The sequence below is a fragment of the Lepidochelys kempii genome, chromosome 1 (assembly GCF_965140265.1).
Source record: "Lepidochelys kempii isolate rLepKem1 chromosome 1, rLepKem1.hap2, whole genome shotgun sequence".
Taxonomy (NCBI): domain Eukaryota; kingdom Metazoa; phylum Chordata; order Testudines; family Cheloniidae; genus Lepidochelys; species Lepidochelys kempii.
In genome coordinates, this window is record NC_133256.1 from 52,787,105 (window position 1) to 52,801,780 (window position 14,676).

The window sequence follows — 14,676 nt, forward strand, 5'->3', positions numbered from 1 at the left end:
TTTATCTGTAACAACAGTGAGTTTTAACTAGTTTAATTTAACACTAAAATCTTTTTTCAAGAACAAAGCTATTTTGAGCCAGATTGTGATCAGCCCTTGTGTTCCATCCACACACACCCACGAAGCACTGTCCATCTAACAACCAATTGCAATAGCAGACTCTGTGTGACAGCTGCAGCAGCACAGGAGCTAGCAAACAGAGCTGTAAACAGGGGAGTTTGAGTGGGAGTTCTGTTGGAGGAGAAGGTATTTGTGTTTGTTTGGCTTTGTATTGGTAGTATTTGTATGTGTAGGGGCTTTGTGCTGGAAGAGAAGCTGAGCCCTGATTAGGGGGCGGGGCTTCACTGACTAGGGGTCCTATAAAGGTAGCAGCCAGTCAGGCAGCAGCACAGACAGCTGCAGCAGCACAGGAGCTAGCAAACAGAGCTGTAAACAGGGGAGTTTGAGTGGGAGTTCTGTTGGAGGAGAAGGTATTTGTGTTTGTTTGGCTTTGTATTGGTAGTATTTGTATGTGTAGGGGCTTTGTGCTGGAAGAGAAGCTGAGCCCTGATTAGGGGGCGGGGCTTCACTGACTAGGGGTCCTATAAAGGTAGCAGCCAGTCAGGCAGCAGCACAGACAGCTGCAGCAGCACAGGAGCTAGCAAACAGAGCTGTAAACAGGGGAGTTTGAGTGGGAGTTCTGTTGGAGGAGAAGGTATTTGTGTTTGTTTGGCTTTGTATTGGTAGTATTTGTATGTGTAGGGGCTTTGTGCTGGAAGAGAAGCTGAGCCCTGATTAGGGGGCGGGGCTTCACTGACTAGGGGTCCTATAAAGGTAGCAGCCAGTCAGGCAGCAGCACAGACAGCTGCAGCAGCACAGGAGCTAGCAAACAGAGCTGTAAACAGGGGAGTTTGAGTGGGAGTTCTGTTGGAGGAGAAGGTATTTGTGTTTGTTTGGCTTTGTATTGGTAGTATTTGTATGTGTAGGGGCTTTGTGCTGGAAGAGAAGCTGAGCCCTGATTAGGGGGCGGGGCTTCACTGACTAGGGGTCCTATAAAGGTAGCAGCCAGTCAGGCAGCAGCACAGACAGCTGCAGCAGCACAGGAGCTAGCAAACAGAGCTGTAAACAGGGGAGTTTGAGTGGGAGTTCTGTTGGAGGAGAAGGTATTTGTGTTTGTTTGGCTTTGTATTGGTAGTATTTGTATGTGTAGGGGCTTTGTGCTGGAAGAGAAGCTGAGCCCTGATTAGGGGGCGGGGCTTCACTGACTAGGGGTCCTATAAAGGTAGCAGCCAGTCAGGCAGCAGCACAGACAGCTGCAGCAGCACAGGAGCTAGCAAACAGAGCTGTAAACAGGGGAGTTTGAGTGGGAGTTCTGTTGGAGGAGAAGGTATTTGTGTTTGTTTGGCTTTGTATTGGTAGTATTTGTATGTGTAGGGGCTTTGTGCTGGAAGAGAAGCTGAGCCCTGATTAGGGGGCGGGGCTTCACTGACTAGGGGTCCTATAAAGGTAGCAGCCAGTCAGGCAGCAGCACAGACAGCTGCAGCAGCACAGGAGCTAGCAAACAGAGCTGTAAACAGGGGAGTTTGAGTGGGAGTTCTGTTGGAGGAGAAGGTATTTGTGTTTGTTTGGCTTTGTATTGGTAGTATTTGTATGTGTAGGGGCTTTGTGCTGGAAGAGAAGCTGAGCCCTGATTAGGGGGCGGGGCTTCACTGACTAGGGGTCCTATAAAGGTAGCAGCCAGTCAGGCAGCAGCACAGACAGCTGCAGCAGCACAGGAGCTAGCAAACAGAGCTGTAAACAGGGGAGTTTGAGTGGGAGTTCTGTTGGAGGAGAAGGTATTTGTGTTTGTTTGGCTTTGTATTGGTAGTATTTGTATGTGTAGGGGCTTTGTGCTGGAAGAGAAGCTGAGCCCTGATTAGGGGGCGGGGCTTCACTGACTAGGGGTCCTATAAAGGTAGCAGCCAGTCAGGCAGCAGCACAGACAGCTGCAGCAGCACAGGAGCTAGCAAACAGAGCTGTAAACAGGGGAGTTTGAGTGGGAGTTCTGTTGGAGGAGAAGGTATTTGTGTTTGTTTGGCTTTGTATTGGTAGTATTTGTATGTGTAGGGGCTTTGTGCTGGAAGAGAAGCTGAGCCCTGATTAGGGGGCGGGGCTTCACTGACTAGGGGTCCTATAAAGGTAGCAGCCAGTCAGGCAGCAGCACAGACAGCTGCAGCAGCACAGGAGCTAGCAAACAGAGCTGTAAACAGGGGAGTTTGAGTGGGAGTTCTGTTGGAGGAGAAGGTATTTGTGTTTGTTTGGCTTTGTATTGGTAGTATTTGTATGTGTAGGGGCTTTGTGCTGGAAGAGAAGCTGAGCCCTGATTAGGGGGCGGGGCTTCACTGACTAGGGGTCCTATAAAGGTAGCAGCCAGTCAGGCAGCAGCACAGACAGCTGCAGCAGCACAGGAGCTAGCAAACAGAGCTGTAAACAGGGGAGTTTGAGTGGGAGTTCTGTTGGAGGAGAAGGTATTTGTGTTTGTTTGGCTTTGTATTGGTAGTATTTGTATGTGTAGGGGCTTTGTGCTGGAAGAGAAGCTGAGCCCTGATTAGGGGGCGGGGCTTCACTGACTAGGGGTCCTATAAAGGTAGCAGCCAGTCAGGCAGCAGCACAGACAGCTGCAGCAGCACAGGAGCTAGCAAACAGAGCTGTAAACAGGGGAGTTTGAGTGGGAGTTTGAAAGCGGAGTTTGTCTTGTGGTGCTTGTGTGGGGTTTGGTTTGGTGTGGTTTGTGTTTCCCAGATTAACAGGATTTAGGTGGGAAGGCTATGACAGATTCAGAGGTGGCAGTGGGAGTGACCCATGTAGCAGATGACACAATGAAGATGACTGGATGTGGAAGCTGTGGTATGTACATGATCCTGGAGGGGGCACCTGGTAAGAGTTTTGTCTGCATGAAATGCCGTCTGATAGAGCTGATGGAGGAAAAGATCAGAGGTTTGGAGATGCAGGTGGAAAGTCTGGTAGAGTTTAGGAAGGGGTTTGAGCAGATTATGGAGCAAAGACATGAGGTATCTGAAGGGAAAAGCTCAGACTTGCAGATGGAAGCAGGACTAGGGAATTTTGAGGGGAGACTGGGTGAGGAAAGTGGTCAGTGGAAGCATGTGACTAAAAGAACTAGGCAGAGGAAAAGACGGGCTAGTGAAGGAGAAATAGAGCTTCAGAATAGGTTTGCAGAGTTGGAAAATGAAGAAGGGGCTCAGCAGGTAGTCACTGAAGGTGACAGGGCAAGGAAGAAGAGAAGAGCGGTTAGTCCTATAGGAAAAGGGGAAGAGTTAATGGAGATTACACCAAATATGAGCCCCAGGAGGATACAGGATGGGTTGAAAAGGATTACAAGGGAGAATGGGAATGGAAAAAACTTGCAGCCAGAGGGAACAGGGGATAGACTGGAGAATAGCACTGTCACTAGGAAAAGGCAGGTCTATGTGATTGGGGACTCTTTATTGAGAAGAATAGATAGGCCTGTAACCAGAGCTGATCCAGAAAATAGGAGGGTGTGCTGTCTTCCAGGTGCTAAGATACGGGATGTAGACCTGAGGTTAAAAAGGATTCTAAAGGGAGCGGGAAAGAATCCCCTAATTATCCTTCATGTGGGAACAAATGATACGGCTAGATTCTCACTGGAAAGTATTAAGGGAGACTATGTTAGGCTGGGGAGGACGCTTAAGGAAATTGAGGCTCAGGTGATCTTTAGTGGGATTTTGCCTGTTCCTAGAGAAGGGCAACAAAGGTGTGACAAGATTATGACTATCAATAGATGGCTTAGGCAGTGGTGCTATAAGGAGGGCTTTGGGATGTATGGCCATTGGGAGGCATTCATGGATAGAGGACAGTTCTCTCGGGATGGACTTCATCTGAGTAGGGAAGGAAATAGACTTCTAGGATGGAGGCTGGCACAACTGATTAAGAGAGCTTTAAACTAGGAATTTGGGGGAGATGGTTGGGAGATGTCCAGGTAATCTCCATGCCAGAATTTAGCATAGAGTGGAAAGAAAATGAAGTAAGAGTGGATACAGCTGTAGGTAGGAGGAAGGGCAGTGTAGATACAAGTCTAATAGGTTATACTGGTAGTAAAATAACCGTGCCTAATAGGGTACAGAATGTGAGTGAGGCCAAACAGCAAAAATTAAGATGTTTGTACACTAATGCGAGGAGCCTAGGTAACAAAATGGAGGAACTAGAGTTACTGGTGCAGGAAGTGAAACCAGATATTATAGGTATAACAGAGACCTGGTGGAATAGTAGTCATGACTGGGCTACAGGTATTGAAGGGTATGTGCTGTTTAGGAAAGACCGAAATAAAGGTAAAGGTGGTGGAGTAGCACTGTATATCAATGATGAGCTAGAATGTAAAGAAATAAGAAGCGATGAAATGGATATGACTGAGTCTGTCTGGGCAATAATTAAATTGGGGAAGAAAACTATTAGAGCCTCCCCTAGGATAGTGCTTGGGGTGTGCTATAGACCACCGGGATCTAATTTGGATATGGATAGAGCCCTTTTTAATGTTTTTAATAAAGTAAATACTAATGGAAACTGTGTGATCATGGGAGACTTTAACTTCCCAGATATAGACTGGAGGATGAGTGCTAGTAATAATAATAGGGCTCAGATTTTCCTAGATGCGATAGCTGATGGATTCCTTCAACAAGTAGTTGCTGAACCGACTAGAGGGGATGCCATTTTAGATCTGGTCTTGGTGAGTAATGAGGATCTCATAGAGGAAATGGTTGTAGGGGATAATCTTGGCTCAAGTGATCATGAGCTAATTCAGTTCAAACTGAATGGAAGGATTAACAAAAATAAATCTGCAACTAGGGTTTTTGATTTCAAAAGGGCTGACTTTCAAAAATTAAGGAAATTAGTTAGGGAAGTGGATTGGACTGAAGAATTTATGGGTTTAAAGGTAGAGGAGGCCTGGGATTATTTTAAATTAAAGCTGCAGAAGCTATCGGAAGCCTGCATCCCAAGAAAGGGGAAAAAATTCATAGGCAGGAGTTGTAGACCAAGCTGGATGAGCAAGCATCTTAGAGAGGTAATTAAGAAAAAGCAGAAAGCATATAGGGAGTGGAAGAAGGGAGGGATCAGTAAGGAAAGCTACCTTATTGAGGTCAGAATATGTAGGGATAAAGTGAGACAGGCTAAAAGTCAAGTAGAGTTGGACCTTGCAAAGGGAATTAAAACCAATAGTAAAAGGTTCTATAGTCATATAAATAGGAAAAAAACAAAGAAAGAAGAAGTGGGACCGCTAAAAACTGAGGATGGAGTGGAGGTCAAGGATAATCTAGGCATGGCCCAATATCTAAACAAATACTTTGCCTCAGTCTTTAATAAGACTAAAGAGGATCTTAGGGATAATGGTAGCATGATAAATGGGAATGAGGATATGGAGGTAGACATCACCATATCTGAGGTAGAAGCGAAACTCAAACAGCTTAATGGGGCTAAATCGGGGGGCCCAGATAATCTTCATCCAAGAATATTAAAAGAATTGGCACAAGAAATTGCAAGCCCATTAGCAAGAATTTTTAATGAATCTGTAAATTCAGGGGTTGTACCATATGATTGGAGAATTGCTAACATAGTTCCTATTTTTAAGAAAGGGAAAAAAAGTGATCCAAGTAATTATAGGCCTGTTAGTTTGACATCTGTAGTATGCAAGGTCTTGGAAAAAATTTTGAAGGAGAAGGTAGTTAAGGACATTGAAGTCAATGGTAAATGGGACAAAATACAACATGGTTTTACAAAAGGTAGATCGTGCCAAACCAACCTGATTTCCTTCTTTGAGAGAGTAACAGATTTTTTAGATAAAGGAAACGCAGTGGATCTAATTTATTTAGATTTTAGTAAGGCGTTTGATACTGTGCCACATGGGGAATTATTAGTTAAATTGGATAAGATGGGCATCAATAGGAAAATTGAAAGGTGGATAGGGAATTGGTTAAAGGGGAGACTACAACGGGTCCTACTGAAAGGTGAACTGTCAAGTTGGAGGGAGGTTACCAGTGGAGTTCCTCAAGGATCAGTTTTGGGACCAATCTTATTTAATCTTTTTATTACTGACCTGGGCACAAAAAGTGGGAGTGTGCTAATAAAGTTTGCAGATGATACAAAGCTGGGAGGTATTGCTAATTTAGAGAAGGACAGGGATACCCTACAGGAGGATCTGGATGACCTTGTAAACTGGAGTAATAGGAATAGGATGAAATTTAATAGTGAGAAGTGTAAGGTCATGCATTTAGGGATTAATAACAAGAATTTTAGTTATAAGCTAGGGACGCATCAACTAGAAGTAACGGAGGAGGAAAAGGACCTTGGAGTATTGGTTGATCATAGGTTGACTATGAGCTGCCAATGTGATATGGCTGTGAAAAAAGCTAATGTCGTCTTGGGATGCATCAGGAGAGGTATTTCCAGTAGGGATAAGGAGGTTTTAGTACCGTTATATAAGGCACTGGTGAGACCTCACCTGGAATACTGTGTGCAGTTCTGGTCTCCCATGTTTAAGAAGGATGAATTCAAACTGGAACAGGTACAGAGAAGGGCTACTAGGATGATCCGAGGAATGGAAAACTTGTCTTATGAAAGGAGACTCAGGGAGCTTGGCTTGTTTAGCCTAACTAAAAGAAGGTTGAGGGGAGATATGATTGCTCTCTATAAATATATCAGAGGGATAAATACCAGAGAGGGAGAGGAATTATTTAAACTCAATACCAATGTGGACACAAGAACAAATGGATATAAACTGGCCACTAGGAAATTTAGATTAGAAATTAGACGAAGGTTTCTAACCATCAGAGGAGTGAAGTTTTGGAATAGCCTTCCGAGGGAAGTAGTGGGGGCAAAAGATCTATCTTGCTTTAAGATTAAACTCGATAAGTTTATGGAGGAGATGGTATGATGGGATAACATGGTTTTGGTAATTAAATATTCATGGTAAATAGGCCCAATGGCCTGTGATGGGTTTTTAGATGGGGTAAGATCCAAGTTACCCGGGAAAGAATTTTCTGTAGTATCTGGCTGATGAATCTTGCCCATATGCTCAGGGTTTAGCTGATCGCCATATTTGGGGTCGGGAAGGAATTTTCCTCCAGGGCAGATTGGAAGGCCCTGGAGGTTTTTCGCCTTCCTCTGTAGCATGGGGCACGGGTCACTTGCTGGAGGATTCTCTGCTCCTTGAGGTCTTCAAACTACAATTTGAGGACTTCAATAGCACAGATATAGGTGTGAGGTCTTTTTTAGGAGTGGTGGGTGAAATTCTGTGGCCTGCATTGTGCAGGAGGTCAGACTAGATGATCATAATGGTCCCTTCTGACCTAAATATCTATGAATCTATGAACTGCTCAGCTCACCCTCTCCGTAGTTAGCAAATTACCCCAAAGGAGGTTGGCAATAGCCCTGAGCCCATCCTCACTGGCCTGTGGAGTGGGGCAATGCACTGGGGGTGGGGCGCTCTATGCCATCCTTCTGGATGGCACAGAGTGTACCCTCTCCTGTATGTCGGGGATCTGTCTAAGAGATGATGTCTCCTGAGGCACAAATCAGGCTCTTGGAATTAGAGGCCACTTTTCAAAATGTGACTGCTAATCTGTACTGGCCCGTTGACCCAAAGATGAACTAATTATTTATGGCATCAGGCTTATTTTCCCAAAATATTTTAATTAAACCAGTACCTAGATCCGGGGAATGAAAGGTTAAGTACAGATATGTTTATGAAACACTGTGTGACATATTTTGCATGCAATACCATAGTATTGTTATGGCAAGAGTCACCAAATGTTGTTGTTACACGGAGTCTCCCAAGTTCTTTTTCTTAACGTGTGAGCTCCAGTGTTAGGAAGACTAGCAGTCTGGTGGTATTAGTTTTGTTACGCAAGGCTCTGTGTAGAGGGAGCTATGTGAGCAGCTGGAGAGTTTGTTCTCTGCCTTGGTCTGTGATTAGAGTCAGTTCTTGAGACACATTTGCTCCTTAGGACATGGGCACTGGTGATGGGCAGAGCTTCCTGGTGGCAAGATCTGCCTCTGTAGTGTTTGGCCACTACTGTGGGTGTACAGGTGTAGCTAAAACAAGGTACACATAGCGTACACCCAGACTCTGTGTCACTAATCTCTCTCTTACTGGGAAGCCAGCTTGCAAAGTCCTGGACATCTGCTGCCGCTTGGCAGAGGGACAACAGTATTTATTGTGTCCAATTGTAACCTGTAATAGTATGGGATTTTTTTTCATAATAATACAAGGAATCATTCTACTTCAAAGCTGATTGTTGATTTTCTAACCCTTTGGGTATTTTCAACAGGGCTCTACCAGATACATTATCATGTTGCACATGCCTTACCTAGGTGGTAAGGTAACACTAACATTAATGTCAAAGTCTTTATTTAAACCGTGGAAGACATTGAGTTGAATTGTATTTAAACATATTTTATGAGAAATAGTTGGCTAAAGATCTTGGAAGGGATGAAATTTGGGACTGAGAAACTAATAGTTTTCTTTGTTTGGAATAATAACTAAATTATACTAGCAGACTCTTCAAGATCTATAATTTCACGTGAGAAAAAAGCAGAAACTTGCCTTTCTAAATTTCACTCTTCCTCAAAAAAAACATCAAAGCCTCTCTTGCGCGGGTCATGTAGAATTTTGGCAGAATGTCAGTGGTGCAGACACATTTGTTTCTGTGTTCTTGGTGCAAAGCCAGCTACTTCTGTAAGAATAAACACAACATTAAGGAGTGAAAGATTCAGTACAGAATACCCAAACCCACAATAGAATTATCTATGACATGCTTCAGTTTTCTCCTGTCTTGATTTGTCTCCTGAATTAGCATTGCTTTTTGAAATCTTGCAGTAGTAAACAAGGTTGTGATGTCTACTGTGCATTACCTAAAGATGTAAAATAAGTAATTCATTCTTCCTATGGGAACCCATAACTCTGGTTGAGTTGCATCACAGTGCAAACAGTGAAATCAGTCAGAATATGACTTTGATCAAGGAGTGAATGTTTGTTCAAATTACTCCAGAAATATTATTTTCGGAAAGTCAAAGCTGTATTGAACCAAACACTTTCAAAAGTGATATTCTACTAAAGGTGGAGTGGAGTTTTGCTTACTATGTTTGGGAATTCTTTGGGGCAGTCTCTTAAGACAGCAGGTTGTTTTATAAGGATGGTCTCTTGCAAATTTCACTATTCTCAGAACAGGAAATAACTATACTATCTCAGATATTATTATGTGGTAACTGTATTGAGGTTTTAATGGTGGTAACTGTTTGTCGTCCGATTTACTTTTCTGTCCTGTATTGGGATCTGCTGGTACATACCCCTATGCCTGTGTGAAGTCCCGTTGACATTAATATGAGTCCACATCGGTGCTAGGGGTCATGCTTGCTGAAACTGGTCTTTGATTATGTATGGGTGGCATAAGAGCCACACTTACCCTTTTTCCTTTTAATCATGCACACCGTAGTGATAGGTGGAAAAAGGAAAAAAAAATGTTGGAAATATCATCCTCTTCATATGAGCAAACATTTAAATGTTGTGCATTTTGAAGCTTAACTGCCTGGAATCCCTTGCCATGTTAATATTAACAACAAAGGAAACAATATTGCCAGAAAGCAGGAAAGAACACAGGAGGCAGAAGTGGCAGTAGTAGGAAGAAATGGAAATCCAGGGTGGTGGCTGAACTCCTGGACTTTACCCATGTTGTTGGGAGTACATGTTTATGGGATGTACGGTCACAAACTCTTCAGAGACTCCTGTAGTACATAAGTATGTTTATTGGGTTGATGAGGGAGATTCAACCTTAACTAAAAATGTCTGAGCCTTTAATTGGTGAAAGACAGACTCTTTGTGTAATTTATACATAGTGTAATAGATTTATGATAGGCTTTAATAAGTAAGGCAGCTTTACAGTGTTAAAGAAGTCCAATCAACTTGATACATGGTGCCTTCTGTACATGTGTAGAGTTAGCATTTCAACTGTGCAAAATGGCACTAATCCATTTGGAATGAAAGTTAATGCACAAGTTTGTTTCAGTTCATTGAGACACTGTTCCTCGCGCAGAAAATTCCACACCATATCCCCATATTCACTATGTGGAGCATTCTTGCTTCTTGGATGAGAAATGACTGAAGTAAATACATGGTTGACAGCTAAGGACCGTATTCTACCTTCATTTTATGCCCAGTGTGCTTCAGATTTACTTTGTGTTCTCTTAATGAGAATGTGGAGCTAAATGTCTGTCTTGTTCAATCTATAAAAAATTGTCATTTTCCTCTTGGAGTTTGGTGCATGTCTCAAGAAACATCAGACTAGTTCAGATGGGTTACATTGACTTTATGTGCAGATTCTGCTGCTAGTGCAGAGCAAAATAGACAGAACATACCCCAGAATCTGGAACCATAATGTCAAAGTATTGCACAGACATTAACTAATTAATCCTCAAATACCTCTGTAAAATAAGGAAAAATCATTTAACAGGTGGGGGAAAAACATTGATAGAAAAGTTGTCTTATGCTCAGTCAAACAGCCAAGAATGCTAGAGCTAATACTGGAGTACAGGCATTGTTTGATCCCAATCCTGTACAGTAACTCCTCACTTAATATTGTAGTTATGTTCCTGAAAAATGAAACTTTAAGTGAGACGATGTTAAACAAATCCAATTTTCCTGTAAGATTTAATGTAAATGCGGGGGGGGGGAGGGTTAGGTTCCAAGGAAATTTTTTGGGGGCAGACAAAAGGCATTATATACTGTACAGTACTGTACTGTGGTTGGGAGGTGCCCCTGGCTTATCCCACACAGGTACAGCCCACTGCAGGCAAGGACGCTAGGAAGCACCTTGTGCAGCAGCAGAGGTAGTTTCCCCCCAGAAGAACAGGCCCTGACTTTGCCAGGGGGATGATCGAGGCCTGCCTCTTCCTGTCGCTGCTCCACTCCAGGCCCACCTCTTCCCACCCCCACTACACCTCCTCTCTGGAGCACACCGCATCCCTGCTCCTCCCCCTCCCTCCCAGAAAGTCCTAAGCACCGCCAAACAGCTGTTTGGCTGCGGGGGAAGCGCTGGGAGGGAGGGGAAGTAGGCGGAGAAGAGGAACTTGTGCAATGCTCCCTTGTAAAGTCGCTGCTCTTCCACAGAATCTTACCAACAGTGGACAGAGCAGGCAGCCAAACGACGCTATAAGGGAGCATTGCACAACTTTAAATGAGCATGTTCCCTAATGGAGCAGCGATATAACTTTGAAACAATGTTAAGCAGCAGGATGTTAAGTGAGGAGTTACTGTACTCATTCCCTCATACAGTGCTAGTAGTAGAAAACTCAAAACCTTCTTTTTTATCACCGCCATCAGGGAGTGCGTAGATTCATTTTTTTGCACATAAAATTATCCTTTCTATTTTGATATGACCAATACCTTTGGAACATTTCAGGCCAGATCTTAACCTGGTATAAATTAACGTAACACCATTCACCTCAATGGGAGTGCCTTGACTTACACTTACACCTGCTGTGAATCTGGCCCTTAGTACATGTTACATTTGGGGACCTTGTTGCTGAGTCTTTCATCTCTCTTCTGGCCCTTTTAATGGCAGTGGGTTTTGGTTTGTTTCCTCCTCTTCTTCTTCTGCAAGTCATCTAGTGCTCAGAGCACTTAAGAACAGAACTGAAGCCCTGTTTGGAGGGATTCAGGTGGTATGTCTCAACTAGACCTGGTCGGGAATTTTTCGATGAAATGTTTCTTATCAGAAAATGCTGACTTGACAAAGCTGAAACTTTTTGGGGGAAAGGGGCTGGTTCTGAGGAATTTCCTGTTTTTCAAAAATAAAACTGGGGGAAAAAAAAAGGTTTGAAAATGCCAAACCAGTGTGTTTCAGCAATGTCAGGAAAGTTCCACTTTTCTTAAAATTTCAAAATGTAAGCTAATTTATAATAAACATAAAAAAAATGAAGTTGAAATTGAATGCTTCAAAATTATCAAAACAAAACATTTTGATTGACCCAATCAACATTTTTTTGGGGGGGAGGGAGTTTCGGATCTCAAACGTTTTCAGGATTGACTTGTCCTGATTTGAAATGGGAACGCTTTTCAAAATCTCAGATTCTCATGGAATCAGTAAACTGTTTCCTGCATAGCCCTAGCCTCAACAGTAACCCTCACCCCCAGACTGCAGTTTGGAGTCTGTCAGAACTGCTTCTTAAGGAGTCCCATCCTTCCTGACCAGCTGTATAGTGGCTGTGATATGGTGCCTTAAGGGTGGAATGATTTTGAATGAGGAAGCAAAGATTCATAATGGTTGTACCAGGAATGCTGAGGATCCCCAGTGAAGGAGGGAAACAAGAATCTGTGATTAGAGCTCTTTTGAGCAATTTTTCTGTCTTTAAGCCTAAGCCTTGGAAAGCCCAGGCTTGCTGAAAATGGCGATTTACATCACTAGATAAATATCACTTGAACACTTCATTTCAGATCCGTTAACACTGCAGCACACAAATACCTTAACACTGCGGCACACTTTCCTGACTTACCACTTGGTTAAATCCTCACAGAATCAAGGAACCTTTCAAAGATAAGTCTGTAAATTAAGCATTTAAAACTAATTTCTGGGTAAACTTCATTGACCATTTCCATATATGTTTATACAAGAAATGATGATGTTAATAAAAGAAACCCTGGACTACTGCTTAAAGCAATTATTAACCTTATAAAGTATCACTTTTTTGTCTGTCATATTCCTTATTTATATAAACATTGCATAAAGCATTTTTGGAATTTCAATCCCTCCCCCATTTTCAGTTTGTTCATTTGAGACAGAGAGTGAGCAGTGTGATGTTCCTGGGTGTAAGTGTAGTGTTAAAACAGGTGTCAGTGCTAAATCTTTGAAGCCACAACACTGACATGGCTTCCAGTATGTGGTATAATAATTTAGGAACAAAAGTTTTGAACTTATATCAAAATATCTGGCAGTTCTTAAAGAATCAATATACTAAAATAACATTAAGAATTATTTGGAGTACCCTTGCGTGAACTCTCTTGTGGGATTTGGGCATGTCAGTCATGGAAGGAAAGTTCAGTTACATTTATCTTTGGCACTAAAAACTGGGGCATCCTGTGTTATGCAGGTGGTACCTTTAGTCACTTGGGCTGTGTCTAGACTGGAATAAAACACCTGTGGCACTGAGTCTCAGAGCCCAGGACAGTTGACTCGGGCTCACGAGGCGTGGGCTGCGGGGCTAAAAATTGCAGTGTAGGCATTTGAGCTGAGCCCCAAATGTCTACACTGCAATTTTTAGCCCCACAGCCCTCACCCAATTGACCCAAGTCAGTTGACCAGGTCAGCTGCGGCTCTGCTGTGGGCCTTTTATTGCAGGGTAGATGTTCCCTTGCTGACTACTGAATAGGATTCTGATCTATTGCCAGCCTTATTGCAGCTGTTTGGTGTTCAGACAATTTTCCACATGCCACACTTCTCACTGTAAGCTTTACCAGAAGATTTAAATAGTAGTTTGACATTACAGTATTAAAAAATATTTTCTGTAACTGAATCATTGGGCGGTTTTATGTTATTGCTTTATGTGGCTAAACAGTCAAAGCTAAACGAAGAGCTGTGTAGAAAAACATAAAGAATAAGAGAGGTCCATGCCCTTTTGTCAGCAGGTGATTACAGTGGGAAATATAGAGGGCTCAATCCTGCTCCTATTAAAGTCAGTGGAAAGACTCCCCTTGACTTCAGTAGGAGGTGGATTGGATGTTTAACTCTTTTAGAGCCACATTTTGCTTGCCTTGCTCACCTGAGTAGGCCCACTGTTTTCATTGGGAGTGCTTTGGCGAGTGAAGTAAGCAAGATTTGGCTCAGATAATGCTCTGTTCACTCAAGTTCTGTGCAAACATGAACTACTTAACAGGGCTGGCCATAGGTGTTTTGCTGCCAGTATGAAAAAAGTGTTTTTGCTGTTCTCTGAGTAGCTGAGTTAAAAAAAAACAAAGAAGCCCAAGGACAATAACAAACAGCGGGGCAAAAAAATAAATAAAGTGGTGGGCGGGGGGGGGGGGCAATTGGAACAGCAGAGCCAAATAGGGTGTGGGCGCGCGAAAGGCCAAGTGATGAGGCGACCCCACAGAAGCGGGCTGCCCTGAGCGCACGTTCCTTAGGTACCTAATATAAAAAAACGAAGTTACTGACTTGTTTGTTATTATGCATAAAAAGGCGTGGCCAACAGCAAAAATAATAAAAGCAATAGTCAGTAAAGTGAGGTCCAAATACAAGTCTTAAAGTGAAAAAACTAGGGGATAAAGTGGATTGCTGGTGACATGAGAACTTACAGAAAAACACTAATGCCTAAAAGGAGTTATAATAAGGCTGTGCAATAATGCCAGGGCTTGGATACAAACATTTTTGACTGAGGCAGCCTAATAGGTGCTAGAGAAACATGAGATGAGAGAAGGGATGTTGGCTGAAGTAGACAAGCTCCATCCTTTCTTTGTTCAGTGAATAGTAGCTCAGGCAATTTGGTTACACAGTATACTACACTGAAGGGTACAGAATGGAGCTATGACTATTATTCTTATTTATAGCTTTATTAATCAGTTAATAACATCAGATCCCTAAATTCCGCCCATAATATTTTGCCAAATTCTGCATCTACAGAAGGTGTTAACCCAGAAAG

At 42.9% G+C, this 14,676-nt stretch overlaps 1 protein-coding gene across 3 annotated transcripts in view; it reads left to right on the forward strand.

Moving 5' to 3' along the window:
- The window catches only part of FREM2 (FRAS1 related extracellular matrix 2), a 222,782-nt gene that overhangs the window by 14,045 nt on the left and 194,061 nt on the right, over positions 1-14,676 (forward strand). The window lies entirely within an intron of this gene.